Here is an 11,436-nt window from a genome sequence, read left to right as displayed (position 1 = left end):
ATCGAGTATGTCACTTACTCAATCGAGTGCCACTTACTCGATCGAGTAACCCACTTAATCGATCGAGTACCCATCAGCAGAAGACTGTTTCAAAATCACAACACACTTACTCGACAGAGTAAGCCTCACTCGATAGAGTAACCAATAATACAGAAAACCGTAGTATTACATGTTGGATAGGGGCCGCCCGAGTAGTTTTCCACCATCATGGGCCGTGACTTTTTTTTTCGGTCTATGAGGTGGATCAGGTCGGGCTAGTGGAGCGACACTTTTGTCCACCTCTACTCTTGACCAACAAGGCATTAATAAATGATAAATAAATTTGGACTTTCTAAATAAATGTGTCGAAACTAAATTAAATTGGAAAATGAAAGGGCGTCACCGGGTGTCACTCAATTTGGGCGCCACACTCTCACATGGGGTGAGTGGGGACCGCTTTAATTAAGAATACATGTGAGAGGGTGACACCCAATTTGAGCGCCACCGGATGGCGCCCTATCACTACCAAACAATAAAATTAGTGTAAATCCCATTATGTACAATTAGAGGACAACAACAATGCTAGAAGTCTCACGCCATTTTATTTCACTTCCAAATAACAATGCTAGAAGCCTCATCCCTTTTTATTTCACTTCCGCCTCGTCACACAACAAAATTATTCATTCTCGTCAATAGTAAAAAAGTTTCTTATATGAGTAACATTGGTTCTCTACTTTAAAAATCAAAATAATATAATTAAGGAGTTTCTTATTTTGTAATCAACCAGAAGGGGGAATTTAATAAATGAAATTTCTAAGAAATATTAGCTTAGTTGGTAAAAATCATGAAAGATTATACTCATAATCTAAAGATTTATATAGTGTTACACTTAAGTTTAATATAATATCTTCTTTGGAGTAAAACACAATATTAAATCAAACAGCCGTCTTAGCTCAGCTGGTAGAGCGCATGGCTTTTAACCATGTGGTCGTGGGTTCGATTCCCACAGACGGCGTCAAAAGCTTTCATATTACGTTAAAGTGATGAGACATTAATTTATAATCTAAATTAATTTATTTATTTTGTATTAGAAATACACGATCTCGTTTTGTCATTATATATTTTCACTTTCTCATCTTTCATCTAACTAAATATAAATATTTTTAAAAAACAAATAAGATTATAAAATACTAAAAATATTATATTATAATATACTTATATAAGTGTTTAAATAAAATATAATTTGAAATAAAAATAATATTACAATATAAAGATTATACAAAAAGAATTATAAACGAGCTTTCGAGCCGAGCCTTGCTGAGCTCGGGCTCGCCCCGTGTTTAGCCAAGCTCGGCTCCAGCTCAAGCTCGAGCTCGGTTTGACCCAGCCCACTCCGAGGGCTCAACGAGCCGGCTCATATTATTAATAACTCTATCTCTGCTACACATAGTAATCACCCTTTTGAATTTTCACGGACTTTAAACTAATTGAGTAATTGTGTTAGGATCGAAAGCTCCTAAGTTAAGAATATCCCCTTCATTAAAAAGAATAAAAAAAGTTGAAGTGATCGATGGTCGTTAAGCTCTTCCTCCTAGGGATGGCATTGAATAGGATCCTATAAGATCCATATCCGGTCCATATTTACAAAATCTGAAATTACCATATCCATATCCGGATCCGCAGGATCTGGACTGGATCAGGATATATCCTATCTTTTTTATAGTAAAAGAAAACTCTCTCTTAAAATATGAAAATATTAATTTTTGGATTGTATTGCAACTTAACATACTATTTTTCTTTATTAAATACAAATAATAAAGCTAAAATTCTAAAAACATAAAAATAAAATCTTATAATATTACAATAACACTAAAAAGTATCTTTTTTTAACCGAAAAATGTTAATAAAAAAAGTCATGGTTTGATCATAAAAAAACATTAGAAAAACAATGCATATAATTTTACTATTTGTTTAACTTAACATTTTGTTTAAGAAAATGAAATAAAAATGGATTCAAGGGTAGGATCTGGATTTCGACCACACGTTCTATACTCATATCATTATCCACTGGATCTTAAATATTGCGATCCATATCCGCTCCGTAGGATCTGAGTAGGATCTGGATTTTATTGCCATCCCTACTTCCACGTATTCAAGAATAAAATGTCATTGTGTTAGTGCATAAAACAATTTTAATTTATATGATAATTATCACTTCGATGATATATTAAAGCTTTGAAGTTTTCTTGAGAATAAGAGTTAGCTCAAGTCGTAAGAGTTCTTTTACCCTAATTATATCAGTTCGATATTTATCCGCTATATGGTGTAAAAAAACATCAAAATTTTCCTCATTTGGTTAACTAAGGTGTAGCCTACCTATTGAAACTTTTTTCTAAACTAATGCTTTTTCTCATTAAAATAACACGTAAAAAGTCGTTAATAATTCATGTTAGAATTATTCTAAAAAAAAAATTAGATTACTTGAGTAGCGCTGGATATCGGGTATGATTGGGTTGGCCACAAGATGGGGCTGGCTAGGGATGCACTTGTTGGATAGGGGCCGCCCGAGTACTTTTCCACCATTTTATTTCACTTCCAAATAACAATGCTAGAAGCCTCATCCCTTTTTATTTCACTTCCGCCTCGTCACACAACAAAATTCTTCTTTCTCGTCAATAATAAAAAGCTCCTTATATGAATGACATTGGTTCTTTACTTTAAAAATCAATTTAATATAATTAAGGTTTTTCTTATTTTCTAATCAACGAGAAAGGAAAATTTAATGAATGAAATTTCTAAGAAATCAATTAGCTTAGTTGGTAAGAATCATGAAAGATGATACTCATAATCTAAAGATTTATATTGTGTTACACTTAAGTTAATATAATATCTTCTTTGAAAAAAAACACAATATTAAATCAAACAGCCGTCTTAGCTCAGCTGGTAGAGCGCATGGCTTTTAACCATGTGGCCGTGGGTTCGATTCCCACAGACGGCGTCAAAAGCTTTCATATTACGTTAATGTGACGAAACACTAATTCAGAATCTAAATTAATTTATTTATTTTGTATTAGAAATACATGATCTCATTTTATCATTACATATTTTCACTTTCTCATCTTTCATCCAACTAAATATAAATATTTTTAAAAAACAAATAATATTATAAAATACTAAAAATATTATATTATAATATACTTATATAAGTGTTTAAATAAAATATAATTTGAAGTAAAAATAATATTACAATATAAAGATTATACAAAAAAAATTATAAACGAGCTTTCGAGCCGAGCCTTGCTGAGCTCGGGCTCGCCCCGTGTTTAGCCAAGCTTGGCTCCAGCTCAAGCTCAAGCTCGGTTTGACCGAGCCCACTCCGAAGGCTCAACGACCCGACCCATATTATTATCAGCTCTATCTCTGCTACACGTAGTAATCAACCATTTGAATTTTCATGGACTTTAAAACTAATTGAGTAATTGTGTTAGGATTGAAAGCTCCTGAGTTAAGAATATCCCCTTGATTAAAAAGAATAAAAAAAATTGAAGTGATCAATGGTCGTTAAGCTCTTCCACATAGGGATGGCATTGAATAGGATTTGAATAGGATCCTATAAGATCTATATCCGGTCCATATTTACAAAATCTGAAATTACCATATCCATATCCGAGTCCGCAGGATCTGGGCTGGTTCAGGATATATCCTATCTTTTTTATAGTAAAAGAAAACTCTCTCTTAAAATATGAAATTATTAATTTTTCGATTTTATTGCAACTTAACATACTATTTTTCTCTATTAAATACAAATAAAAAAGCTAAAATTCTAAAGACATAAAAATAAAATCTTATGATATTACAATAACACTAAAAAAGTATATTTTTTTAACCGAAAAATGTTAATAAAAAAAAGTCATGGTTTGATTATAAAAAAACATTAGAAAAACAAAGCATATAGTTTTACTATTTGTTTAACTTAACATTTTGTTTAAGAAAATGAAATAAAAATGGATACAAGGGTAGGATCTGGATTTCGACCACACATTCCATACCCATATCATTATCCACTGGATCTTAAATATTACGATCCATATCCACTCCGTAGGATCTGAGTAGGACCTGGATTTTGTTGCCATCCCTACTTCTACGTATTCAAATATAAAATGTCATTGTGTTAGTGCATAAAACTTTTTTAATTTCTATGGTAATTCTCACTTCGATGATATATTAAAGCTTTGAAGTTTTCTTGAGAATAAGAGTTAGCTCAAGTGGTAAGAGTTCTTTTACCCAAATTTTATCAGTTCGATATTTATCCGCTATATGGTGTCAAAAAACATCAAAATTTTCCGCATTTGGTTAACTAAGGTGTAGCCTACCTATTGAAACTTTTTTCTAAACTAATGCTTTTTCTCATTAAAATAACACGTAAAAAAGTCATTAATAATTCATGTTAGAATTATTCTAAAAAAAAAATTAGATTACTTAACTAGCGCTGGATATCGGGTATGATTGGGTTGGCCACAAGATGGGCCTGGCTAGGGATGCACATGTTGGATAGGGGCCGCCCGAGTACTTTTCCACCATCATAGGCCGTGACTTTTTTTTCGGTCTATGAGGTGGATCAGGTCGGGCTAGTTGAGCGACACTTTTGTCCACTTCTACTCTTGACCACCTAGGCGTTAATAAATGATAAATAAATTTGAACTTTCTAAATAAATGTGTCGAAACTAAATAAAATTATAAAATGAAAGGGCGTCACCGGGTGTCACTCAATTTGGACGTCACTCTCTCACATGGGGTGAGTGGGGACCTCTTCAATTAGGAATGCATGTGAGAGGGTGGCACCCAGTTTGAGCGCCATCAGGTGGCACCTTATCACTATCAAACAATAAAATTAGTGTAAATCCCATTAAGTACAATTAAAGGACAACAACAATGCTAGAAGTATCACGCCATTTTATTTCACTTCCAAATAACAATGCTAGAAGCCTCATCCCTTTTTATTTCACATCCGCCTCGTCACACAACAAAATTCTTCTTTCTCGTCAATAATAAAAAGTTCCTTATATGAATGACATTGGTTCTTTACTTTAAAAATCAATTTAATTTAATTAAGGGTTTTCTTATTTTGTAATCAACGAGAAAGGAGAATTTAATGAATGGAATTTCTAAGAAATCAATTAGCTTAGTTGGTAAGAATTGTAATACTACGGTTTTATGAGTCTCAGGGTACTCTATCGAGTGGGCCTTACTCTGTCGAGTAAGGGTGTTTTGCGATTTAAATTAGTTTCTGACCTGTAGGGTACTCGATCGAGTAGCCTTGGTACTCGATCGAGTAGGCGGCACTCGATCGAGTGCGTCAGTTACTCGATCGAGTAGCCCGGTTTGCGAGTAATGTTTTGTCGGGTTTTGTTAATAATGCGAATTAATATATAAACACTTCCGTCACTTTCATAATACGCTTTACAAGCCTAATTACTTTGAAAAAAGAGATTTCAACCTACGTACTACGCATTCATCGCATTATTGACAAATCCCGGAGCTTGGAAGGTCGGAATTCACCTTTCTTTACATCTTTGTGATCCTTGCGTCGAGGGTAAGATCTACGTACCGAATTTGTTATATTTAATTAAGTTTCGTTAAACCCTAATTTTGGGAATTGGGGATTTGTGTTAGTTTTGTGTGATTAGTGATATATGTGATGTTATGTTAGGAGGAGGATTCGTAGAGGAGGCCTTTTGATAACAGCTGTTGAAATCGTCTGACTGTGTTGCTTTCCAGGTAGGGTTTCCCTACTCAGTACTAGTCCCATAATGTGTTGGTGGTGATTTGTGATTGTTGATTGTTATCATACGAGTATTGTGACGGTTGTTGGTTCTGATTGCTGTTTAGTAGTTGTGATTGATTGTATCTGTCTGTGTTCTTCGGGGTGCGTCCCTGGCTGAGTGGAGTCAGTTCCGGGAGTGGCTTCACGCCCATTATTCGCCTTCTATGGAACCCGCCACAGAAGGGATGTGCACATTAATGGATTTAGGTTTATCGCTCGACGGAGATGAGCGGGGCTTAGGTGGGAACGGCTGCGGTCCCCCACTGGCGGCGAGGAGTAACCTGTTGTGATGGGTACTTTGGCAGGGCTACACACTTTAGTGTGTAGTCAGTATTGTGGAGTTGGTGATGGAGTTCGGAGTACATCTGTGACGATTGAGCTGTGTTGTTTGTTGTATTGTTGAGTTTTATAAATTATGTGGTTAGTACTGACCCCGTTTATTGTTTTAAAAACTGTGGTGATCCATTCGGGGATGGTGAGCAGTTGTTGAGCAGGTATGAGTCGAGATACATGGGCTAGCTGGGATGTGTCACCTTCAGATGATAGAGTCTTCCGCTGTAGCTTTAGTAGTTGTCAGACATTTTTATTTAGTTGATTAGACAGTTGTTTTGGAGAACATGTAACCCGTATTTTAAGCATTTGGTTTTGGATTGTATTCTTTCACTAAACTTATACTATTTAAATGTTGTTTCGTCATTGTCTTTTGATTATCATTGCCTCGGGGAACAGAGATGGTAATAGCTTTATACCTGAGTGGTCTTGGTAAGGCACTTGGAGTATGGGGGTGTTACAAAATGGTATCAGAGCGACGATCCTGAAACCTATAACTAATGAATCTAATGAATATAGGGAGTCAATTAAAATGAACCTGGGGTAAAGGTTGTAAGAGCTAATGCAAAGGCTTGGGAGACGTCCTAAAGTCGCGACCTCGCCCTACAATTTTGAACCGGTCACATGGGGGGATATATGTCAAGATCGTATGTGGTGTCTGTTAGCTTGTATATGAACGTAACGATATATGTTGTGAATTGCTGGATGTTGGGACTAGAGGATTGAAATTGTGATTGAAAATTTGGTGGGGTGTGTATATAGGTTGGTTTGCATAAAGAAGCATGATGGTTATTTGTTATGTGACATTTGATAACATGAAGTAGTTTATTTGTTGATTGTATGAGGAATTGTGTAGAATTTCATGCTTAGTTATATTATAATGTTGAGATTATGAAGTTGCATAGTATGTTGGGTTGTGAGAGATAACATGCGGGTAGTATGTACGAGTCAGCATGACTCGATCGAGTAGGGGGCACTCGATCAAGTAGGTGAGGTACTCGATCGAGTGGGTCTGACTCGATTGAGTGGATATTTTGACGTTTTTATGACCAGAATCGTGTTTTTGGGTACTCGATCGAGTACATAGGGCACTCGATCGAGTAGGGGGTCACTCGATCGAGTGGCTAGACTACTCGGTCAAGTATGTCAGAGATCAGAAGGTCTGTTTTGGGCCTGGAGTCGGGGCACTCGATCGAGTACGTGGGGCACTCGATCGAGTAGCCGCTCTTCGATCGAGTAGGTTTAGGCACTCGATCGAGTGGGTTCTGGGCAGGTTGTTTTCTTGTTTTGGGATATAGTATGTATGTTTATATCTACCTTTTCTTATATAGTTTCAAGATGCCGCCAAAGAAAACCATTTTGTATGCGAGAGCTGAGAGCATGAACATCGACGATATAGTTAAGATGTTGGAGCATCAAGATGCTCTTACGGAGGCCCTAAAGAGAGTGGGGAAGGATAAGGAGGTTGATCACTCTAAGATCAGTCTTTATATAGCGAGGTTCAACCCGAAAGAGTACAAGGGGACCAGGGAGCCAATTCTTCTTGATAATTGGCATCGTGAGATGGAGAACATTCTGGACCTGGTACATTGTCCTGATGAGATGAAGGTAGAACAAGGTGCGTTCTACTTGAGGGAGGCGGCTGGTGAGTGGTGGGATAAGGTGAAAGCGAGTGCTAGAAAGATGTATACGAAGCAGGGTCTGCCTGCTATACCTTAGGAAGAGTTCCGGAGGGCTCTGAGGAGAGAATTTGTACCTGAGCATGTGAGGAGTAAGCTGAGGGAAGAGTTTGATGGGTTTAGGATGACATCTGACATGTCGGCTGCTGAGTAATACAAGCAGTTTAATGAGAAGTCTAGGTATGCTGAGGACATGGGTTTGAGTGAGGAGAACCTAGCGCTGAGATTTGAGAGGGGGTTGACCCCCAGGATTATGGAAAAGTTACCCGTGGGAGTCCTTACCGATGTTAAGGAAGCTTATGAGAGGGCTGGGAGAGCTGAGAGGTTGGTGGAGATGGCCCGAGAGAGAGGTAGTGAGAAAAGGAAGGCTGAGAGTAAGGTTGGTGGCCAATCTAACTACAAGAAAGGCAACCACAGTCAGGCTAGAGCGTTTTCTCCTGGCTCGGGGTTCAGTGCTGGGGTTTCCTTTGGGCGTGGCTGAGGGAGCGGTAGTGGTAGTTGGGGGATGACCTGCTTTGGCTGTGGCGGTATAGGCCACAAGAGACATGAGTGCACGAGTGTACCTAGAGCTTTTCAGAGATCGGCTTAGGGGAGCTATTCTCAGGGGCCGACACAGAGTTATGCGAGTAACAGACCGACTGGGTCATGGTCTAACCGGGGAGGTCAGAGCAACCAGGGGGGAGGTAACCACAATGGCGGTAATTCTTATCAGAAACCAGCTACGAACAACAACAACAATCAGGGGTCGGGTGCTAAGCCGACCACTTTAGCCAGTACTGTCCAGGGAGGTGGACAGAAGACCAGTGGAAAGCTGTTTATGATGGACAAGAAAGCAGCTGAGGACGACGCACATGTTATCACTGGTACTTTTCTTGTTAACGGTATTCATACCTTTGTTTTGTTTGATTCGGGGGCGTCTCAGTCATTTGTATCTTCGAGTCATGTTAAACGGTTGGGTCTTAGGGTATATGAGTCTGTAAGTGAGAAAGTTTTTATACCTTCGGGTGAGTCTGTATCATGTGGGAGGTTGTATAGAGATGTATCTATGATAGTTGGGCGAGTTGACCTACCAGTGGACTTGCTAGAGTTTCCTTTAGACGGTTTTGAGATTATAGTCGGGATGGATTGGTTGGGGAAGTACAAAGCTAAGATAGACTGTCATCAAAAGAAAGTGTCTTTGAGAGGTCCTAAGGGTATTAGTGTGTCTTATCGTGGGTTTGTGGTCAAACCCAAAGTTAAGTTGATTGCAGGTGTAACCCTGAAGTCCTATCTGAGGAAGGGATGCCCTTTGATCTTGTGCCATGTGAGAGATGACCGGATAGAGAGTCCGACAGTTGAGCAGATACCGGTGGTGGGTGCGTTTGCAGATGTCTTTCCAGAGGATATTCCGGGGTTGCCACCGAAGAGGGAGATAGATTTCACAGTTGAGTTGAAACCGGAGACGGGGCCAATCTCTAAGGCACCGTACCGGATGGGTCCTAAAGAGATGGAAGAGCTCAGGAAACAGTTAGATGATATGATAGAGAAGGGATACATTAGACCTAGTGTATCACCGTGGGGAGCATCGGTTCTTTTTGTGAAGAAGAAAGATGGGATCTTGAGATTGTGTATAGATTACAGGGAGCTGAACCGAGTGACGGTGAAGAACAAGTATCCTTTGCCAAGGATAGACGACCTGTTTGATCAGTTGAGTGGTGCATCAGTCTTTTCCAAGATTGATTTGAGGTCGGGGTACCATTAGGTGAAGATTAAAGAGGTGGACATACCGTAGACAGCTTTCACGTCGAGGTATGGCCATTATGAGTATGTGGTGATGCCTTTTGGGTTATCTAATGCACCGGCTGTGTTTATGGATTTGATGAACAGAATCTTCAGACAGTTTTTGGACAAGTTTGTGGTGATGTTTATAGATGACATCTTAGTCTATTCCAAGACTAAGGAGGAGCACGAGGAGCATCTGAGGGTTGTGTTGCAGACCTTGAGGGAGCACGAGCTATATGTTAAGCTGTCCAAGTGTGAGTTCTGGTTAGATAAAGTTGCTTTTCTGGGGCATGTGATCTCTAAGGATGGGGTAGCTGCGGATCCGGCAAAGATTGAGGCAATGACAAAGTGGGAAGCACCAAAGAATGTTGCTGAGATCAGGAGTTTCTTGGGTTTAGCTGGATATTACAGACGGTTCGTGAAGGATTTCTCCAAGATCGCTAGACCTATGACAGCTTTGATGAGGAAAGAGAACAGGTTTCGTTTGGATGAGAGTTGTGAGATGGCGTTCCAAACATTAAAGGAGCGTTTGACCACAGCTCCTATCTTAGCATTGCCTGAAGGGATTGAGAACTTTGAGGTTTATACAGACGCCTCAAAGAATGGGTTGGGATGTGTGTTGATGCAGAACGGTAAAGTGATTGCCTATGCTTCTAGGAAATTGAAGCCTTATGAGGAGAATTATCCTACACATGATCTAGAGTTGGGTGCAGTGGTGTTTGCTCTCAAGATTTGGATACATTACCTTTATGGGGTGACCTTTAAGGTATTTTCTGATCACAAGAGTCTCAAGTACATCTTCACTCAAAAGGAGTTGAACATAAGACAGAGGAGGTGGATGGAGCTGATTGGCGATTATGACATGGATATTATCTACCATGAAGGGAAAGCCAATGTTGTTGCAAATGCTTTGAGTAGGAAGAATGTACATTCTTTGTGTACAACTTTATCTTTGATGAGGTTGAGAGATGAGGTGGGGAAGTTTGGGATACATATGATGCAGAGAGGGGATGCCATGGGAGATTTGACAGTACAGCCTGATCTTTATGATGATATTCAAGGTAAACAGGCGTTGGATCCTAAGATGGTAGAGTGGAGAGCTGGAATAGAGAAAGGGACAATGTCCAGATTCTCTATTCATTCAGATGGTAGTTTAAGGTTTGATGGGAGGTGGTGTGTCCCTAATGATGAGGAGCTGAAAAAGACAATCATGACAGAGGCACATTGTACACCATATTCAGTACATCCAGGTGGTGATAAGCTATACAAGGATTTAAAGAACACGTTCTGGTGGCCTGGGCTGAAGAAAGAGACAGCTGAGTTTATGGCCCGTTGTTTGACATGCCAGAGAGTTAAAGGGGAACAGCGACGACCACAAGGTAAGATTCAGTCTTTAGAGGTACCTGAGTGGAAGTGGGAATCCATTTCTATGGATTTTATTGTGGGTTTGCCGAAGAGTCAACAGGGTAACAACATGATATGGGTAATAGTGGATCGACTGACCAAGTCAGCTCATTTTGTGCCAATGAAAGATACATGGACTAAGGCACAATTAGCTATGGCTTATCGGAGGCATGTGTTGAGATTGCATGGAGTCCCTAAGGACATAGTATCGGACAGAGATGCGAGGTTTATCTCAAAGTTTTGGAAAGAGTTGCAGGAATCTTTGGGAACAACTTTGAAGATGAGTACAACATTTCATCCTGCGACAGACGGTCAGACTGAGAGAACAATCAAGACTATTGAGGATATGTTGCGAACTTGTGTGATGGACTTTGGTGGTAGCTGGGAACAGAGGCTAGATTTGATTGAGTTTTCTTACAACAACATCTATCACTCTAGTATTGGTATGGCACCGTTTGA

At 39.2% G+C, this 11,436-nt stretch overlaps 2 non-coding genes across 2 annotated transcripts; both read left to right on the top strand.

The window, feature by feature from the left end:
• Positions 1 to 921: 921 nt before the first annotated feature.
• Positions 922 to 994, top strand: TRNAK-UUU (transfer RNA lysine (anticodon UUU)). Its single transcript has one exon. It is a non-coding gene; the product is annotated as a tRNA-Lys (tRNA).
• A 1,910-nt stretch (positions 995 to 2,904) lies between these two features.
• On the top strand, positions 2,905 to 2,977 carry TRNAK-UUU (transfer RNA lysine (anticodon UUU)). The gene has a single exon. It is a non-coding gene; the product is annotated as a tRNA-Lys (tRNA).
• The last annotated feature ends 8,459 nt before the right edge of the window (positions 2,978 to 11,436 follow it).

The sequence above is a fragment of the Silene latifolia genome, chromosome 1 (genome assembly GCF_048544455.1).
Source record: "Silene latifolia isolate original U9 population chromosome 1, ASM4854445v1, whole genome shotgun sequence".
Lineage (NCBI taxonomy): Eukaryota > Viridiplantae > Streptophyta > Magnoliopsida > Caryophyllales > Caryophyllaceae > Silene > Silene latifolia.
This window is presented reverse-complemented; position numbering and strand designations above follow the sequence as displayed.